The sequence below is a fragment of the Nicotiana sylvestris genome, chromosome 7 (genome assembly GCF_000393655.2).
Source record: "Nicotiana sylvestris chromosome 7, ASM39365v2, whole genome shotgun sequence".
Classification (NCBI taxonomy): domain Eukaryota; kingdom Viridiplantae; phylum Streptophyta; class Magnoliopsida; order Solanales; family Solanaceae; genus Nicotiana; species Nicotiana sylvestris.
Window position 1 is genome coordinate 47,204,930 of NC_091063.1, and position 22,038 is coordinate 47,226,967.

At 36.2% G+C, this 22,038-nt stretch overlaps 1 long non-coding RNA gene across 1 annotated transcript; it reads right to left on the bottom strand.

Moving 5' to 3' along the window:
- Positions 1-17,675: 17,675 nt before the first annotated feature.
- LOC138872440 (uncharacterized) lies at positions 17,676-19,245 on the bottom strand. The gene is made up of 3 exons (XR_011400817.1): positions 19,094-19,245; positions 18,462-18,588; positions 17,676-17,775 (listed from the first exon to the last, which is right to left on the bottom strand). It is a non-coding gene; the product is annotated as an uncharacterized lncRNA (long non-coding RNA).
- Positions 19,246-22,038: the final 2,793 nt, after the last annotated feature.

The following is a 22,038-nucleotide window of genomic DNA, read 5'->3' on the forward strand; positions in this document are numbered from 1 at the left end:
TAGCAAGTAGGATGCATCAGGATGGTCTTTTTGTTTCGGGTTCACCTGTCCTAGACAGACTCAACCCCTGTGTTGAGTCTCCAAGGCCAAATGTACATGATGCAAATAGACGTTCCTACTAGGGATCCGGTACATGGCTGAGTTATTCTAGGTGAAAAACCTGAGGTTGATTGTTCTAAACCTGGCTTACCCAAACGGACAGTTTGAGCCGAAGCGGGGGCAACGTACCGGGAGCACGAAAGTCTACCCGGCCTAGTTACTTGTCCCAACTTCGTCTTATTTGGTATGACTTTAACAGAAAGGTGGGCCACGCGCACGTGTGCACCATAAATTCAGAAGACTCAGAAAGAAGGGGGTTTCGTAGCAATTGTATATGCACAATTCAAATAATATTAAAGCAGTAAAAAGCAACATTTAGCATATTAGCATATAAACAGGTGAAAATCATATAGTAAATAAAGCCAATTAACACAGATATTTTAAGCTCGAATTCTTTAAACCCTGAACCAATGGTTCTGGGTTACAGTTTACACTGTAGCCCTTAGTCCCCAGCAGAGTCGCCAGAGCTGTCACACATCCTTTTTACCGCGCCCGCGGGGCGCGTGGGGAGTTTTCTCCAATTTAAGGACAGTCGAAACGGGATTTATTTATTTTTGTTTCAGAGTCGCCACCTGGGAATTTTAAGGCGTTCCAAGTCACCAATTTTTAATCCCTGAATCGAGGAGAATATGACTCTGTTTATTATTCTGCGAACCAGAAATCCTGAGTAAGGAATTCTGTTAATCCGGAAGAAGGTGTTAGGCATTTCCGAATTCCGTGGTTCTAGCACGGTCGCTTAACTGTTTTTATTCTTGGCTTAATTATCTCGATTTTACATTTTTATTGCATGATTTTGTTACCGCTTCTGTTTAGATTGTTTATAATTAAAGACCCTTCTTCGAATCGATTCGTATTATATACCTTTTATAATTACAGAGGATCGTGCCACGTATACGTGTACACAATAAAATTGTCCATGTTATAGTTTTTATTAAAAAATCATATGTTCAAAATTTAAATTAAAATCAGGAACATCATCACCCTTGTATTTAGACAATGAACTGCACATCTCGGGTTATATGAAATTATTTTAACATCCTTGGAAAAATCCTTTTCTTAAATATTCGCTCGAAATTGCGCGTACGTATAATCCAAATTTGCTTTTAAAAAATATAATCAGGGTACGCGAACGCATCCCTAATCGCGCCAAATATTTGTAATGGTATTATGGATTTCCCACAAATTGTTTATTATATTCATACATTTTTATGTGAAAATCATGAGAAACTCCCATTTTAGAGGCCCTTAAATTCTTTGAAAAGAATTCACAATCTATTAAATGTTTACAGCTGATTATATTTCCACATATGAATTATATTCTTCCGAGCCATTCAAATTTTAGGAGTAAAATAAACAAAGTATGATTAAGAATATCGTTTTTCTCGTAAATACAATATATATATATATATATATATATATATATATATATATATATATATATACCCAAAAATGAATTGCATATGAAACTAAAAAAATGATTTATAAAGGGAAGAGATATTTTTGAAGAATTTTCATTATTTTTGATTTAATACAAATTCTATTTCTACTTACCATTGATATAAAATGTTGCAATTCGTGCTTATACATCTCATCTCATTCTCATATACTTATTTTTAATCTAATAGACGAAATTATTTTAATTAATTCTACTTACGATGGTAGATAGGCATCCAGTTGATAAGAAAGGAATTAATATACAAACCTGATTCAATAAAATTGTCTTACATGCAACCTAATTGTGTGTCGGAAACATTCATAACATTCTAACATCGTAACGAGTTATATCAAATCACTTTCACTAGTGGTTATACATACATCTGTTATCTTATACATGAAAACAACACCAACACCATTTTTTTACCTTATTCAACAATAGATGTTACTAGTGTAGTTTTCTTGATATTTCTACATTACTCTTTACTTAGCTAACAACACCAAAAGAAAAAAAAAATTTAAATATTGGCCAACATTCATGCCATATTCACTACCTTGACAACTTAATTATATCTTCCGTTAATGAAAATTTAGAAATCAACCTTATTACAACATTTATACCAACTTCAAGAAATGACATTTAACTTACAGTCATCCCGTCAACATATACTACTTATTTAATCATGAAACAAAGCTGAATTTTTAACTAAAGAGCTCAAATGAATAGAAGCTAGTATTACAATTCAAACTTTATTTATTGTCATGTTGAAACCCTTCACAACATAGGTTTTAGAAGATATGTACCTGGCAATGAAGGAAGAAGGAGTTAAGATTTCAGCAGTAGCAGTGGTAACAAATTCAGCAGAATAGCAGTATACAGCAAGTTTGAACAAGACCCGTTAACCCAGATGAACAGTGACAGAAACTTGAGAGAAAGATTTCAGATTCAAACTAAACAATATCCACAAAACAAACAATAGACAGATTCTAGAAGAATAACATTTTTTTTTAGATTTCAGTTTCTTCCTCTTTCGGATTCCTATTTCTGATTTTTCTGTTTCTGTCTTCTTCTCTTCTTCTATCCAGATTTTCCTCTATGTGTATGTATTTCTGTGTATATATCTAATGCTTTAAAAATCAGCCTCTCTTAAAAAAAAACTCTCTGAAAAACTGCCTTTCAAATCAGATTTTTTCTCTCCAAATTCCCTTTTAAAATCTGATCTCTTTTCAAATTTCCAGTCCTTGTACTTATACAGGTCTGTCCTATTTCCTTTTAGTGCTTCTTGGACCCCCTTCTTCTTTTAAAATCAAAAAGTTCCATTAAAAACTGCTTTTGAATAATTTAAATGATCTTATCCTGATTTTAAGCAGCCCCATTACCATTTGTTTCTCATTATCACTTTAAATAATAGCCATTAACTTCCACTTTCAGCACACTACTATTAACATATTATCCTCATTGTTTTAACTGTTTCATTCCCGGAAATGTCCCAGATTTCCTACTGTAATTACTGTCCCAGATTTTAACAAGTTATCTGAATTTAAACTTGTCTAGCAGCTAACAACCAATTCCTAATGATTAACCTCCTAATACAATTGTATTTACCCAACCTTTGTAAACTTGAATTCAGAACTAACATCATAACAACATTACACTGAAATTATTATAACAATTCAAACTGAACTTCAACATTGAACCAAGATCAAACAAACAGGAGCATTGTCAATATACTGACAATGCCCTGAAACTTAATGCTCAGAAATCAACATATACACAGCATTCATTTGAATTTACTGATTTATTAAACAAGAACCAACTGATTAACAATAACTAATTAACTGATTATAGCAAAATAATCCATCCAAAACAGGTTGTTTCAGTCAACATTTTCAGAAGCAGGATTTATAATACAACTAATCGACGAACTTAATCGAGTCGATTACACACATTGTAAACAAACATAACCAATAGAAACAATTCATTTATTTGATCAGACATACGGGTATGAGACAAAAATGACAGAATTAATCAAACAAAAATATGAAAAATTAACAGGTTATTAAAACAAACAAAAATACATGTAGAATACACAAAAGAAATAGAAAAATACCTCTGAACCTTCAAATTTATTCAGACTAGAACTCCACTTGGATTCGGATTTTGTTTGAAATCAAACAGACCTTAGTCGAAGTATTTTCAACTGAAAATACTTTGACTAAGGTCGATTAAACCTCAATCTTCTATTTAATTTGGGCAGAATCCAAAAATTGGTGTTTCTAGGGTTCTTGAAGGTTCGATTTGGGACTCAACCATTTCTGGTCAGATTCGAGGGGAACCAAATACGACACAAGGGTGAGGGAAGCCTAGGGGTCATTTGGTGTCACTTTGGAACGAAACTGGGTGAGTTCCTGTTTGGCTCGAATCTTCAAATGAAGATTCGAGAAGCTCTGAAGTGATTCGAGCCAAACAAACACCGGATCCATAACGAGGCATGCTAGGGGGTACTATGGTGTTAACTAGGGGCTGTTTAGTTTAGATCTGCGCTTGGCTCGAATCTTCAAATGAAGATTCGAGAACCTTCAGGGAGATTCGAGCCAAGCGGATAACATATTCGGATAGAGAGTGTTCAGGGGGTTCTGGGGTGTTAAGGTGGTGACCGGCGGCGTTGATGCCGCCGAGTTTCAGGCGATGGGATGCTAGGGTGGCTAGGGTTAGAGGTGAGTTTGAGGACGATGATGAACAGGGAAGGAGGGGGGGTGTTTGGCTAGGGGGGCCGGGGTAAGGATTTGGAGTTTATATAGGGGGAAGGTGGATTAATCTTGACCGTTGGATCAAAGAGAATAGATGGCCAGGATTAGTTCATTTAGCCAAACGATGTCGTTTGGTTTACTGCTGGGTCGGGTTGAATCGGGGCATTGGGTCGGGTAAGGGCTATGGTTTAAGGTGATGAGATCTCAACCGTTGGTTGGATTTGATCCAACGGTCTTTGATAAACTACGACCAAACGCTGTCGTTTTGACTCGTTTGAATTGGACCGGTACCTGGGCTGTTTGGATTGGGCTGTGGGGGGTAACTTGATTTGGGCCTGGATTTTAATCCATGTCCGATTATATATATATATATATATATATATATATATATATATATATTTTATTCCATTTTCTAATTCAAATTCCTAATTTTAATTATAAAATAATTTTATCCTCACAAAAAATATTAATTACTTTATAACAATTATTTAACACATAGACAAAACATTAATCACATAGTGAAATATTAAAACTAGAACAGACACATATTTTTGTGATTTTATTTTTTGAATCAATTATTAAATGCATAATTAAATTATAGATATGCATGCAACATATATTTTTATTTTTATTTTCATTTTGTTATGACAAAGTAAACATTTACGGATATAAGACAAATAATTAATAAACGCAAAATAATTTTCTAAAATTGCACACTAAAAGAAATTAATTTTATTTTTTGATTTATTTTGGAGTAGTTTTCGCGAGGCAAAAATCACGTGCTCACAGGTTGTTCTAAATCCAATTACTCCCTCCGTTTGATATTATATGAAGTAGTTTGACTCGTCACGAATTTTAAGAAAAAAGAAGAAACTTTTGAAATTTGTGATCTTAAAAGCTTAAGGGGTAAAAAGTTTGTGGGACCATAATATTTGTATGGCTATAAAAGCTTCTCATTAAGGGTAAATGGGTAAAATGAAAGAGTTTAAAATTGAATTATTTCCAAATTTAAAAATATGTCATTTGTTTTGGAACAGAAAAAAAGGAAAATAGCTCATTTAATATATAAATGGGAGTACTAGTTTGGTTGGTGAATTTTAAAACATGTCATAAGGTAATTTTCTTTTCATGATTGAGTGGACGTGGAACACAACATTAACTTCTGTAACGGTTCACACGTGAAAAGCAAGTCGTAGAGTGCAATGCAACTCTTCCATACACTAACTACGAAAGTCAGGGGCAAATGTTACCTTTGGTTTGGGTTGAACTGAATTTATAATATAAAGTATGAATTTGTACGTAAAAATTCACTAAGATTTTAACAAATATTAGATTTTAATTCATAATTTTAATAATATAATGAATGTAATGATAAAAAATTTAAAAGCTGAAACCTATTAAATTTTAATTTAAAGTTGTAGCATCTGATAAAAGCTACAGCTTCCGTTGAATGAAAAAACTAGCTGTAAACTCGACCGAGGGGTTAATTGATTATATTATATGTATGAAAAAGTAAGAATTAAACTTTTTTTGCCTTCTGATGCATGGCTCAAACATGAATGTAGTCACCAAAGCAAGATACCAATAGACTTTAGGTGTAAGAAAAGAATTATTTTAATTTAAAATAACATATAAAATTTATGTATTAAGGGATTCATAAGAGACAATGAAGAGCTTCATTTAATTATTTTTTTCTAATGTAATGAAGTCGTCGTATACGAAAAACAAAACATACGTCCCACGATTAATAGCCTATTTCGCCAAGCTTCTAAAATCAACTTATTTTGAGAAGTACTTTTCTCAAAAGTAATTTTTATAAAAGTGTTTTTAGTGAGAAATAGTTTGTGTTTGACTAATTAATTTGAAAAACACTTTTGAGCAGTAATTAGTGTTTGGTCAAGCTTTTGAAAAATGCTTATAAGTATATTTTCCTCAAAAGTGTTTATCAGAAAAATGCTTTTGGAGCGAAACTACTTTTTCCTACTTCTCAAAAACTATTTCTGTTTCTCCTCAAAAGTACTTTTTTACTTCTGAAAGTTTAATCAAATGCGTTAATTTTTTACCAAAAGCACTTTTAACCTAAAAAGGTACTTTTGGCAAAAAAAAAAAAAAAAAAAAACTTGGTCAAATAAGACAACACTTTGGGATAGGTCCAGAGAACAAAGGACATAAGTCGTGACACCTTTACTCAATTTGACAATAAAGCTCAAGTCAAACAGAGGCGGCTCTTGGGAAAAAGGAAGAATATTTAAGGTATTGAAAATGACGGGAAATTGATATTAACTTAAAAAATATCAATATCTTCGTATACTATTATAATCAGAGAGTATCATTTCCTAAAACCCAATTCACAATCAAACCTTCGTTCAATAAATCTTCAAAAATGTCTAATATCATTTCGGCAGTACTTCTCTGAATATCAAATTAACTATTCAAGAGCATCCAGTCTATCTGTAGACATTTAAATTTTATTGGATTTAAATTCATAAAATAATTTGAATTATATTTTAAATTCAAGATATATTGGATCAAATAAATATTATGGGCTAATATAATTGAATTAATTATATAAGTCCAATATATATGAATTAAATAAATAAGTCTTAATCCATTGGACTAGCCCTTTTAATTGGGCTAAAGTGATGAGCTCATTTCATAAAGCCCAAGATGACATCTTCCTAGAGGCTCAATTTGGTGCCACGTGTCAAATGACGTGGCGCGTCAAGTCAAACGGAAGAGCCAATAGGATCATGCCACATGTCAAAATGACAAGGCATGCCAAGTCACACTAAAAGGCCAATGAAATCGTGCCACGTGTGCAAGTGACATGTTCTGGCCAATCAAATACAGTCATGTCACACTTCAATTTGATTGGTTGGAAAGAGTTTGTCTTATCACAACTATAAATAGGGGTCTTCATAACTCAGAAAAGATACCAGAAGTTATAACAAGCAGCAAGAAAGAGCTCGTGGATCAAACGCTGCAAATTCCTCCACAAGTTTCAAGCTTCAAGTTCAAGTTCAAGAAATCAAGTGCAAGTTCAAGAACGAAGAACAAATCAAGGTCAAGTTCAAGCAATCAAGCTCAAGAACAAGATCATCGTTCGAGGCAACAAATACATATTCAAGATCAAGCTCAAAGACCCTTGAATTTATTTACTATTGGAAGGAAGAATCAGAGGATTTATAGAGATTTTAACACTCAAATATTCGGAATAAAATACTACGATTGTTGCAATATTTTTTTGATATTGATTTTATTTTTCTCGACGCAATTTATTGTCTACAAATTCTGGCACGCCCAGTGGGACAATCTCTATCTCTCATCTCAACCTTTCAATCACTAAAGTTCAAGAACATTGAAATGGCTTCAAAGAAAATCAACTCCGGTTCAACTTTCACCAAGGCTGCTAACTCCAGGTTCTACGCTGATGTGGAAAGCATCCTCGATGTTACCTTTGGAAGCTTTGGACCAGTTATGAGGAGCAAAGCAAGCTCTTTAGGACAACAAGCACCCCAAGAGCCGTCCGCATCAACCCCTATTTTCGGATCTTCATCCTCAAAAGGAGCAAGATCTTCCACAAACGCATCTGAAGGAGGAAGCGATGTTGCTGAAAAGATCAAGAAAACTCTTGCTCTGCTTGACCTCTCCGGCTCCAAGCACTATGCCATGAAGGAAGATGATGATGCTTCAAGCGATGGATCCTCCCCACTTACACCACATAGCGTGAGCCAATAAAGGATCAATCTGTGTGAAAATCTATGCTACTCTCCGTCATCCACGACAATCATGCAAGCCATGGTGACAAACACTTCATCTATGGAGGAGCAGTTGGCAAACTTGACGAAAGCAATTGTTGGCTTGACCAAATGCATGCAAAATCAAGAGGCTAGAATTGACAAGCTAACAGACAGGGTGGGAATCTTGATGGAAGAAGAATCTACCCATGCACCCGGCAAGCTCCCAGAAGTTCTAGAGAGTGACTCTCCCCCAAGACAAGCAGCATCCACTAAGGTTATCCCTGTCTCATCTGAAGAGATTATTCAAATCGATCAACTGAAGGAGTTCATCGAAGGAACCATTAAGAACAAATATGAAGTTGCTGCCAAATCCTTTACATATGCAAAGCCGTACACCGCAAGGGTCGATATGTTGAAAATGCCTGCTGGCTATCAACCTCCGAAGTTTCAACAGTTTGATGGTAAAGGTAACCCAAAGCAACATGTTGCGCACTTCGCGGAGACGTGCAACAATGCTGAGACTTATGGAGATTACCTCATCAAGCAGTTTGTCCGCTCGCTAAAAGGAAATGCTTTTGACTGGTACACGGACCTCGAGGCTGGATCTATCGACAACTGGGATCAACTAGAGCAAGAATTCCTCAATCGTTTTTATAGCACAAGACGCACGATGAGTATGATAGAGCTTACAAATACTCGTCAACGAAAGGGGGAACCAGTTATCGACTTTATCAATCATTGGAGGAATGCAAGCCTCAACTGCAAAGACAGGCTTAGTGAAGCTTCAGACATAGAGATGTGCATCCAAGGCATGCATTGGGGATTGCACTACATCTTGCAAGGTATCAAACCTGGCACATTCGAAGAACTTGCAACTCGTGCCCATGACATGGAATTGAGCATGGCCTCCGCTGGAAATGAAAGGCTGCCCATCTATGAACCTCGCAAAGGGAATGACAAGCAAGAAGTCAGGAAGTGGGGCAAGTTCGTACCCAAGTCTGAAAGCAAAGGAGTTATGAATGTCAACACGTTACCTATGAAGTTCACGACGAAGGTGAGCAAGAAGCAGAGTATGAAATCCACTTCTTTTCACAATAAGCCAAGTGGAAAGTTGACTCTAAAAGAAATGCAAGAGAAGGATATCCATTTCTAGATTCCGATGTGCCAGCTATCTTTGAAGAACTCCTTGAGTTAAATCTCATTGAGCTTCTAGAGATGAAGCGACCAAATAAAGTTGGGAAAACAAATGACCCAAACTACTACAAATATCACCGACTTGTAAGCCACCCTCTGGAGAAGTGCTTTGTTTTCAAGGATAAAGTCATGGATTTGGCTCCCGAAAAGAAGATTGTGCTTGAAGATGAGAAAGCAAGCGCTAATCAAGTCTCTATCACCTTTGGCTCATTCAATCTAGAGGAGTTATGCAGTTTAACAGGAATCAAAAATGAAGAATTACTGGAGAACAACAAAGTTGAAGACGACCAACCTGATGATGATGAAGGTTAGACATTGGTGACTCGTCATAGGCGCTACAAAAGGAGCCCACGAAAAGAATCAATAGAACAACCAACAAGGAAGATGATGGTAAAAAGACCAATGAAAAAGAATCCAGTTAGGCATTTGAAGAAACAAAAGTGGAGATGCACCACCCTCAAAAGCCACGACATCCAGTGACCTTGGAGGAGTTCTTACCAAGTTGGTTCCACACGAAGATTTCCTATGAGGGTATTGATGCCTCTTGTTGCCATGCTGACAAAGGGGAAGAAAAGAGTGATGACCTACCTTGGCGCCATCTTCGGAAAACCCATCGAGTCCACTCCTCAAAAAGTTAATGCTTGTGAGGAAAAGGTCACATTCACAAATGACAATCTTTTGCTAGGTGACACTCCTCATAACCGCCCCATTGTACCTGGTTGGATATATGCGCGACGAAAGGGTAAATCGAATTTTGGTTGATGGAGGATCCTCAGTGAACATTTTGCCAATACATACTATGAAAGAACTTGGTATTCCCATGAACGAACTCTCAGAAAGTCGTGTGATGATCCAATGGGAGCCGGGGCTGGCGTAGTATTTGTCACTTCCCAAGGTGAAGTCTTACCCTACTCCTTCACCTTGACACAAATCTGTTCCAACAATGTTGTCGAGTATCAAGCATTAATACTTGGGCTTGAAATGACTGTTGATATGAAGCAATTGCAATTGCAAGTCTTTGGTGACTCCTAGTTAGTGGTCAATCTATTTTGGGTAGTTACGAGGTCAAAAAGCCTGAACTACGCCCATATCATGATTACGCTAAAAAGTTGATGGGGTGGCTCGGGGATGTGACTATTCAGCATGTGCCAAGCAAAGAAAATAAGAAGGTTGATGATTTAGCTGCTCTAGCTTCATCATTAGCCCTGCCTGACCAAGCGCAAGTTACCATCTGCCAAAAATGGGTAGTACCGTCGCTAAATGAGGCTGAAGGTGAAGAAAACGAACTCAAGCATCTTGTCGCTGTTTCTGAAGTTGAGAAAGAAGAATGGTGACAACCCATTATCGACTACTTATGCTATGGGATACTTCCAGAAAATTCGAGGAGAAGGACTGAAATCCGTCGCCGCGCACCTCGCTTCCTTTACTACAAGGATACTCTATATAGAAGGTCATTCGAGGGAGTACTCTTGTGATGCCTAGGAGAAGAAGAAGCGCTCCAAGATTTGCAAGAGGCACATTCTGAGGTATGTGGGTCACACCACTCTGGACCAAAGCTCCACTTCCATATAAAAAGGATAGGATATTATTGGCCAACGATGGTAAAAGATTGTTTGGACTACGCCCGAAGATGCAAGGCTTGTCAATTCCATGCGAATTTTATTCATCAACCTCCTGAAGTGTTGCACCCGACTGTTGCATCCTGGCCATTTGACGCTTAGGGATTGGATGTTGTTGGACCACTGCCAAAGTCCTCTGGTGGCTACCTATACATCTTGGCTACAACTGACTACTTCTCAAAATGGGTTGAAGCTGTTGCTATTAAGGAGGTAAAGAAGGAAAATGTTGCAAGTTTCATCAGAGTAAACATCATCTATCACTTTGGCATTCCCCGTTACATAATAACGGATAATGAAAAGCCATTCGATAATAGGTTGACGAGCAAGATTTGTGATCTCTTTGGCTTCAAGCAACATAACTCTTCGATGTACAATGCTGCCGCCAATGGTCTAGCTGAGGCATTCGACAAGACTCTATGCAACTTGTTAAAGAAAGTCGTCTCCAAATCCAAATGAGAATGAAATGACCATATGGAAGAAGCTCTATGGGCATATAGGACGACTCACCGCACACCAACATAGGCGACTCCTTATTTACTCGTTTATGGAGTCGAAGCCGTCTTGCCACTTGAGCGTCAAATACCTTCGTTACGACTAGCTATTCAAGAAGGGATCACTGATGAAGAAAATTCGGTTAGCAGAGTTGGAAGATCTTGATGAAAAGAGATTGGAAGCTCAACAGAGTCTTGAATGTTATCAAGCTCGACCATCTCGCGCCTTCAATAAATAGAGTTCGCCCGAGATCCTTTCAAGTAGGAGATCAAGTCATTGTCGTACGAAGACCCATAATTACTTCCCATAAACCTGTAGGGAAGTTCACTTCAAAATGGGATGGGCCATATGTCGTACAAGAACCTTACTCAAGTGGGGCCTACAAGCTGGTTGATGCAGATGGTATGAGGATCAACCCTATCAATGACAATTTTTTGAAGAAGTATTATCCTTGAAGTTGCAACACTCCTTGACGCACGAGCCTAAACTATATGTTGCTACACTCCTGGCTCGCAAGAGTATAAACTGTGTACAGCCCAAAAAAAAAAGTCCGTTAGGTTGAAAATCTCGAAAGAGGCGGCCTAGACAAAAGTTAGGATTTAAAAAAAAAAGAAAAAAAATCTACCCAGTCTAAACTACGATATGACTTAATCCTCTTCACCGAGGTACATAGGCAGCTTAGAGTTTCATTCTAAGTTCGGTCGCATAAGTTCAAAATATACATATTGCCCCAATTACTTGTTCGAATAAAGTATAAAGGAATGTAAGATCAAGCTGAAATGCCATCCTCCTACTGAACTTTGACCTCATTTGATTTAAAGGGGGCAACCCTCCATGGTAAATTGATATCTTCGATGGGCTGATTTTAGGAGGATGTCAACTATTTGCATTGAAGTCCAGGGATTCTCTACGTCCTCAGGTTTGCCAAACCTTCAAGTTTGCTGGTCTCCATGTCCGCCCTCTGCCTTATAAAAAAAGGGGAAGAGAAGAGAGACATCAAAAGGAAACACAAGTATAAGGAAAGGATTGCTTGGCACAACGTTTCAAATTCATTGAGACTTGAACTCAAGATATTTGTGAGAATATAGATCTTAAATTTCAATTGATGGAAAGTAAGACATCTTCCGATCTCGAGGCTTCCATACCAAGATATGAATTTTTGTGAGACTGCGCAAATCTGGAATTAATGGCGTGGTGCAATGTAAAGTTGATTTCAAAATATTATCTGGGATGATTTCGAAGTTGTTTGATTGAGAATTTTGGATATATTCTAGATCTTGAAGTCTAGTTTTCAATAAATCAAAAGGTTCCTAATTTCGACGTTCCTACACCAAGATATGGATTTTTTTTGGTGAGACTGCGCAAATCTGGAATTGATAGCATGGTGTAATGTAAAGTTGATTTCAAAATATTACTTGGGATGATTCAATAGTTTTTTGATTGAGAGTTTTGGATATGTTCTAGGTCTTGAAGTCTAGTTTTCTAGAAATCAAACGGTTTGCAATTTTGATATTTCTACACCGAGATATGAATTGTTTAGTGAGACTGCGCAAATCTGGAATTGATAGCGTGGTGCAATATAAAGTTGATTTCAAAATATTATCTGGGACGATTCTGAAGTGGTTTGATTGAGAATTTTGGATATGTTTGAAATCTTGAAGTCTAGTTTTCTTGAAATCAAATTGTTTGCAATTTTGATATTTCTACACCGAGATATGAATTTTTTGGTGAGATTGCGCAAATCTGAAATTTTTAACATGGTGAAATCTAAAGTTGGTTTCAAAATATTATCCGGCGCGATTTTGAAGGTTTTTTATTCTGAGTATTGGATATATTTTAGATATTGAAGTCATCAAACAATTCATTATTTAGACTCTCCCACGACAAGATATGAATCATTTGTTACAAGCACGTAAAGCTGAAAATTATGCGACTAAGATAAAAGTCGAACAATGAAAAGCAAAAGAGAAGCTGAAATATTTAAGCCCTCGAAGTCTCCAAGTTGAAGTCTTCAAGTGTATTCAAGATGAAGTCCCTAATTTGAAATCTTCAACCCCGTTGGTCTTCAAGTTGAAGTCTTCAAATCTGCTGATCTTCAAGTTGAAATATTTAGGCCCTCCAAGTCTCAAAGTTGAAGTCTTCAAGTCCGTCGGTCTTCAAGTTGAAGTTTTCAAATTTGCTGATCTTCAAGTTGAAATATTTAGGCCCTTCAAGTCTCAAAGTTGAAGTCTTCAAATTCGCCGATCTTCAAATTCGCCGATCTTCAAGTTGAAATATTTAGGCCCTCCAAGTCTCAAAGTTGAAGTCTTCAAGTTCGTCGGTCTTCAAGTTTCAGTGTTCAAATTCGTCGGTCTTAAATTTGAATTGTTTAAGCCCTCCGAATCTTCGAGTTGAAGTCTGCAAAGTCCGCCAAATCTTCAAAGTTTTCCAAGTGTTCAAGTCGATGTCGTCTTCGAGTTGAAGCTTTATAACTTTCCAATCTTAAGGTGGACATATAAGTCCCTTTGCACCTTAAGTTGACCTCTTCGTGGGTTTGTCGTTAAAAGGAACTATAACTTCCCAATCTTAAGGTGTACATATGAGTCCCTTTGCACCTTAAGTTGGCCTCTTCGCGGGTTTGTCCTTAAAAGGAACTATAACTTTCCAATCTTAAGGTGGACATATGAGCCCTTTTGCACCTTAAGTTGGTCTCGCCGATAGTCGGGCCACCTTGAGAGTAATCTCTCCGGTAGTTGGGCCATTTTGAGAGTAATCTCTCCGGTAGTCGGGCCACATTGAGAGTAATCTCTCCGGTAGTCGGGCAACATTAAGATTAATCTCTCCGGTAGTCGGGCCATTTTGAGAGTAATCTCTCTGGTAGTCGGGCCACATTGAGAGTAATCTCTCCGGTAGTCAGGCTATTTTGAGAGTAATCTCTCCGGCAGTCGGGCCACATTGAGAGTAATCTCTCCGGTAGTCGGGCCATTTTTAAAGTAATCTCTCCGGTAGTCGGGCCACATTAAGAGTAATCTCTCCGGTAATCGGGCCATGAAAGTAATCCCTCCGATATTTGGGCAAGGATGAATACTCATCCACTCACACCCTAAGATTGTTTCCTTCATTCATGAATCATCTTGTTGAACAAGAACAAATCCTTCTCGTTTGACCTACAAAAAAAAGAAAAAAAAGGGCGACAAAACAAGAAAAGCACAAAAAAAGAAGAAGAAGAAATTACCTTCGCGTCAATGCTTTTGAGTCCACAAAATTAGACTCAATTAGCTTGCAAAAGCTACAAATTGATGCTCAACAATTATGAGCATATGGCTTTATATAGATCTTCATAGATGGCTTGCTATAACATATTGCCGATGTGGGATCGGATTAAAGGCGGCAAATTAATTTCCAACATGAATTTGGTGGCCAGACTTCCGTATCCAAATAGACGTCAATTAAAGGGCTAAAGTTATTTGATTTCGAATTGAAATTGGACAGTGGGTTTTCCAGCTATCAAAATCTAAAAAAGCTATTCTAAATTGGACAGTGGTCACGTGTGGTTATTAGATTCCATTAGCAAAAGGAATTATGATAATAAAATTACTTTGGTTCAAAATTTAAGATGTTATTTCTTAAATAAGAATTATGGTTCATTCATAAGTTCTTTACCTAATTGGACAAAATGACTTACCTCAAGTTACGTTTGAAGGAGGCATGGATAAGTAAATCCATGAAATCATTTACAAGGAAAAAAGGCGCTAATGGCCTTTGTTAATACTTCAAGCCTAGTCATTATATTGACATTCTCACAAGTCTTGAAGTAGGGGGCATTTGTAGACATTTAAATTTTATTAGATTTAAATACATAAAATAATTTGAATTATATTTTAAATTCAAGATATATTGGATCAAATAAATATTATGGGCTAATATAATTGAATCAATTATATAAGTTCAATATATATGGATTAAATAAATAAATTTTAATCCATTGGGCTAGCCCATTTAATTGGGATAAAGTGATGGGCCCACTTCATAAAGCCCAAGATGAGATCTTCCTAGAGGCCCAGTTTGGTGTCACGTGTCAAATGACGTGGTGCGCCAAGTCAAACAGAGGAGCCAATAGGATCATACCACGTGTCAAAATGACAAGGCATGCCAAGTCACACTAAAAGGCCAATGAAATCGTGCCACGTGTACAAGTGACATGTTCTGGCCAATCAAATACAATCATGTCACACTTCAATTTGATTGGTTGGAAAGAGTTTGTTCTTATCACAACTCTTCCCTCCTCACAACTATAAATAGTGGTCTTCATAACTCAGAAAAGACACCAGAAGTTATAACAAGAAGCAAGAAAGAGCTCGTGGATCAAACGCTGCAAATTCCTCCACAAGTTTCAAGCTTCAAGTTCAAGTTCAAGAACTCAAGTGCAAGTTCAAGAACGAAGAACAAATCAAGGTCAAGTTCAAGCAATCAAGCTCAAGCTTAAGAACAAGATCATCGTTCGAGGCAACAAATACATATTCAAGATCAAGTTTAAAGGCCCTTGAATTTATTTACTATTGGAAGGAAGAATCAGAGGATTCATAGAGATTGTAACACTCAAATATTCAAAATAAAATACTACGATTGTTGCAATATTTTTTTGATCTTGATTTTATTTTTCTCGACGTAATTTATTGTCTACACTATCCTCTTTCTTTCTCAATTTGAAGAAAGAATTATGTCCTCTTCTTTTTTATTGTACTCCATTAGACACGAACTAGTTGCCAAGTTAGGCTGCTCAATGAATAGTATATCTATCTTGATCCTTTTATTCACGACCAAAGTGTCAAGTTTGCACGCAGCTCAGTTATTTTACTGACAATTTGTGTCACGATCCAAACTCATGCTACGTATTGTCCATTTTGGACTTAGGCCTGCACGAATTTGTCCTTCTTGCTAGAGCACCCTGAGCCCCAAAAGCGCGCGTATGACAAAATCGTAAAAGAAAGAGATAAAATTAAGCTCAGAAGAGCTCCAATGGAGAAAAATCAGTAATCTTAGCTAAAAGAGAAGAGATAAGTGAGAATCTTCGAGAAGCACAATTGGGGAAAATGTAATTGAATATTCCACCTTACAAAAATGTCTAAATACCCTATATATACACGTGACTTTTCCTGCCCACTCACTCGACAGCTGGCAACAGTTGTCCACTAACTAACAACTACTAACATCTATTAACATCTAATATCTATTAACAAAACTAACCAACTGGAAAAGAGGAAGAAAATATATACAAGAGATAAATGTATAACTAATATCAATACCCCCCTCCCCCCTCAAGTTGGAAGGGAGGAATGCACTGCCAACTTGTTGAGTAGATCTGAATGTTTGATTCCAATTAAGGACTTAGTGAAAATGTCCGTGAGATGTTTGTTGGTAGACACATGGTGTAAAGAGATCAGCCCCTCTTGCATCTTGTTTCTAACAAAATAGTAGTCAACTTCTATGTGTTTTGTGTGTTCATGAAACATTGGATTTCTGGCTATCTGCAAGGCTGCTTGACGGTCACAAAACACTGGAATGGGAAGATTTATGGGTACAGTCAGCACTTCAAGGAGTGTAACTAACCGAACTAGTTCACCCACAACTTATCTAGCTGCTCTACACTCTACTTCAGCTGAAGATAAGGATATGATGGACTGTTTCTATGATTTCCAACTAATTGGACTGTTTCCAAGTAACACAATGTAGCCATTGACTGACTTTCTAGTGTCAGGGCATGCTGCCCAATCTGAGTCACAAAAGGCTCTTATTCCATAATCCTTTCTGTTGGAAAAAGAATATTGTAGCAACACCTTTGGGAGGGTGCTACTTAGGAAACAAATCTAATGAACTACTTATAAAATATTAAAAAAGATATTAGTTAAAATATTCAGAATAATTTAGTAGCAGAAATAGGCCCATGCGAAAATGTTCAAAGTGCAATATTTTTTTTGTTTTGAAAATACACTTCATAATTTTATTTAAAATGAAATACAATGTCAAAATATCAACATAAGTGATATAACCCTTCTTGAACAATCAACAGATTAAAGCAACTTCCTAACAAATTTATACTTTCATTCAACATCACTGCAAGTTTGTATTGTACATATTTACAAGATAAAGTGTAAATTCAGCATATTACAAGACTTGAGTTATTAATACACACTAAAACAGCAAAACAAGTTACCAAATTTAAGTTGCAAGATTTTTGTCTTAAAATCCAACAAGCCTCCAAATAACATACATAAATATGACATATATATATATATATATATATATATATATATATATATATATATATATATATATATATATATATATATCATGTACATGTCCCAAAACTATGCAAAACCAAGGTGCATATGCAAATGTGATCTCCATAAGTGCTCCCAAACGACTACTTCATAATGGCCGTCTTCAGATTTCATCCTGTACATTACCTACGATAGAAAATAACTATCGCTAAGCATAAAGCTTAGTGGAAACTTTGGACTTGGAGTCATTAAATTCTCCAATTCCCCTTTTTTGTCATAGTTAGCTCAATTTAACATAATTTAAAATAAGTTAACAAATATATCAAACATATCAAATATCAAACTTTAAAGTGTTTCCAAATATTAATAACAATATTCAAGAGTCGAGAAAGCATATACTATCAATCCAAGAGAGTTTACCAAATATCCATTTTTCGCCCAATATGTACGTCATGCTAGCACACTAAGTATAATCAAATATCAAGATGGACTGAAGCCCCAAATCAAGTAGGGTCAAAACCCAATAGTCAAGAGAATCAAGAGCCATATTAAAAATGGCTTCCTAGTTCGTACTTAACACAGACAAGTTCCATAATTTAAGACGAACTACAAATCCAAAGTCAAGATGGAAAAAGATCCAAATCAAGAGGCATGACAAGAGGAGTGACAAAGTCACTGCCACAAGAAGGACATAGTCCCAACAAGAATGCAAAATGATCAAACAATCTGTACAAATGGGCGATTTAGCAAATATGTGACAATACTTGATATAATACAAATATAAAAATATAAATTGAAAACAAGAAAAATAAATATTAGGTTATTTCAAAATATTCCAGCAAGCAAAAAGAGTACAAAGTTTATACACAAACCTTGGTGTTTTACCACAACACAGTTCAATCACAACTTGGGGACGTTCGAATCGTCTACGCCGTAAACAAACCAAATCCGTCCACTTCCTCAAACACTTTTCCTTTGATTTTTCAAGGGTTTATATACCTTAAATACATAATCAAATATCTAAATAAGTTCAGTGATTTAACATGTCAAACTAAACATGATATTGGTGAAAATTACCCAAAAATGTTTGAAACAAAAATTCTAGACAGTATCACTGTTTCGTGTTGTGGCTCGGTTTTGAAGATCTAAATGGATAATTTAGACTGTATAGTCTTCATAAAAGTTGTATATATATGTCATAGTGTTTCAGAACATCTTGAATCACCCCCATATCTATTTTATACAGAAAGGTATGCTACAATTACTAATAGTAGTACATGGAGTATTTCCAAAACTGAAAATCTGGGCAGCACCTGCCCTGTATTTTCTGATCCCTTTTCGGGTAAATACCAACAAAATTAGATTTTGGTTCCTTCATAAGAGTTTTATATCTATGAAATACCTTTCCAGAATGTCCTGGATCACTTAAATCAGAGCTTTTTACAAAAAGATATGTAGACAACACTGATAGCTATCTAGTTTAAAAATGAGTTTAGAAACTTACCACAAAAGAGAGGAGCAACTTAATCTTCACCAAAAAACGAATTTTGCTGGTTGATTTACTAGAAATTTATGGTGGTTTCATGAAGTGTCAAAGGCTAAGAAGGAGATAGGGTAGGTGGTTTTATTTCTTTGTCTTGCAAGAATGAAACAAGAGAGAAGAATATAGAAAGACAAGTCTTCCAAAGTTATATCTAAACTTTGGATAAATATAAAAAAATGTGGCTGCCCAAATTACTAATATCTTTAGATAAATACAAAAGGTTGACAGTCCAAAAACTTACATATATAATGTATTTAATAATAATTCATCAAAATAATATTAAGTGTTACACATAGCAACACCATAGAGCTTTTTTGTCAATATTAACACAACCTAAAGTAAGAAATTTTCATATATTGTTAATTTCACGTTTAGGAAGTAATAAAAATACTCAATCAAGAATGCAAATATCATTAAAATTTTGAGGTGTTACAACTCTCTCTCCCTTATATAAATTTCGTCCCAAAATTTACCTTGTACTAGTCCCGAAACAAATGTGGATATTGAACTCGCATATCCTCTTCTCGCTCCCAGGTAGCTTCCTCGCCTGAATGATTTTTCAAAAGAACCTTCACTAAGGGGATTCTCTTATTTCTAAGCTCTTTTATCTCATGTGCTAAGATTTAGATTGGTTTTTCTTCATATGTCAAATCAGGATTAACCTTAATAGACTCAATAGGAAGAACATGAGATGGATCTGAGCGGCATTTTCGAAGCATAGAAACATGAAAAACATTGTGGATCTTGCCTAATTTAGGTGGCAAAGCTAGCTTATATGCAACTGGACCAATTCTCTCAAGTATTTCATAAGGTCCAATGAATCGAGGACTAAGTTTACCTTTTTGGCCAAATCTCATAATCTTCTTCCATGGAGATACTTTTAAAAATACCTTATCGCCCGCCTGATGCTCAATTTCATGCCTTTTAAGATCAGCATAGGATTTTTGTCTATCTGAAGAAATTTTCAAACGATCCTTGATGATTTTCACCTTATCTTCAATTTGTTACGCAATCTCAGGACCCACCAATTTTCTTTCACCAACCTCGTTCCAACAAAGAGGCGTTCTACATTTTCTCCCATATAAAGCTTCATAAGGAGGCATGCCTATACTTGATTGGTAGCTATTATTGTAAGCAAATTGTATCAGAGCTAAGTATCTGTCATAACTACCCTCAAACTCAATAATGCAGGCTCAAAGCATATCCTCCAAGATTTGTATTACCCTCTTAGACTAGCCATCTGTTTGTGGATGGAAAGTGGTACTAAAATTCAACCTGGAACCCAAAGTTTCTTGCAAGCTAGACCAAAATCTGGATGCAAACCTTGGATCTCTGTCAGACACAATAGAAACAGGGATTCCATGCAGCCTCACAATCTCATTAGTGTATAATTCTGCCAAACGTTTCAGTGAGTAGTCCATTTTGATTGCCAAGAAATTAGCACTCTTAGTTAGTCTATCTACAATGACCCAAATTGCATCATGATTTCTTTGAGTGTGTGGAAGTTCAGAAACAAAGTCCATCATTATCCTTTCCCATTTCCATTTAGGTATTGACAAGGGTTGCAGTAACCCATCTAGGACTTGATGTTCAGCTTTTATTTGTTGACATACCAAACATTTAGAAATAAACTCTGCAATGTCTTTCTTCATAGCACTCCACGAGTAGTGCTCCTTAATGGTCCAATACATTTTAGTACTTCCAGGATGCATTGCATAAGGTGAACTATGTTCTTCAATTAAGATCTGCTTCCTCAATTCATCATCATTAGGAATACACAACCTATCTTTATAAAATAAGGTACCATCTTTCTTTAATGAAAAATCTGATTCTCTTCCATTTTGGACTTCTTCAACCCGTTTCACAAACTTCTCATCTAACTTCTGTGCCTCTTGGACCTGCTCAAAAGACTGGCTTGACTTGCAAATTAGAAATGATAGAACCATTAGAATTAATTGAAAGGCAAACATTCATGGCTCTTAATTCAAGAAGCAAAGGCAAATGACTTAGAGTTAAACTTGCAAGGGAATTGCGACTCAACGCATCTGCAACCACATTGGCTTTACCAGGATGATAATCAATCGTGCAATCATAATCTTTGATGAGTTCAAGCCATCTACGTTGTCTCAAATTTAACTCTTTTTGTGTACCCAAGTACATCAAACTCTTATGATCAGTAAATATGTGACACTTCTCTCCGTACAAGTAATGCCTCTAAATTTTTAAGGCAAAAACAATGGCAGCAAGTTCAATTACTTTCCCTTCTTGCATCAAAATACAACCCAAGCCACGATGAGATGCATCACTGTATACCACATAATCTTTCTCTTCAGCTGGCAAAGAAAGTATTGGAGCTTGTGTCAACAAGGATTTGAGCTTTTCAAAGCTCTCTTGACACTTGTCATCCCATAAAAACTTAGTATCTTTCCCCAAAAGTTTGGTCAAAGGAGAAACTATAATAGAGAAGCCCTTCACAAACCTCCTGTAGTATCCTACTAAACCTAAGAAACTTTTTATCTCAGTTGGAGTTTTAGGGAGTTTCCAATCAACGATAGCTTGAATCTTACTAGGATCAACCTTCACACCTTCAGCTGATACAATATGCCCCAAAAAAGTCACTTCACTCAGCCAAAATTCACATTTGGAAAGCTTCGCGTAGAGTTGCCTCTCTTTCAGAATTTGATATGCTTATCATGATCTTTTCTATCCTTGGAATGGTCTAAAATGTCATCAATAAACACCACCACAAATTGATCAAGATAAGGCTTGAATATATGGTTCATTAGATCCATAAATGCAGTAGGAGCATTTGTCAAACCAAATGGCATTACCAAAAAATCATAATGGCCATACCTGGTCCTAAAAACAGTTTTAGGGACATCTTGCTCCGTCACGCGCAATTGGTA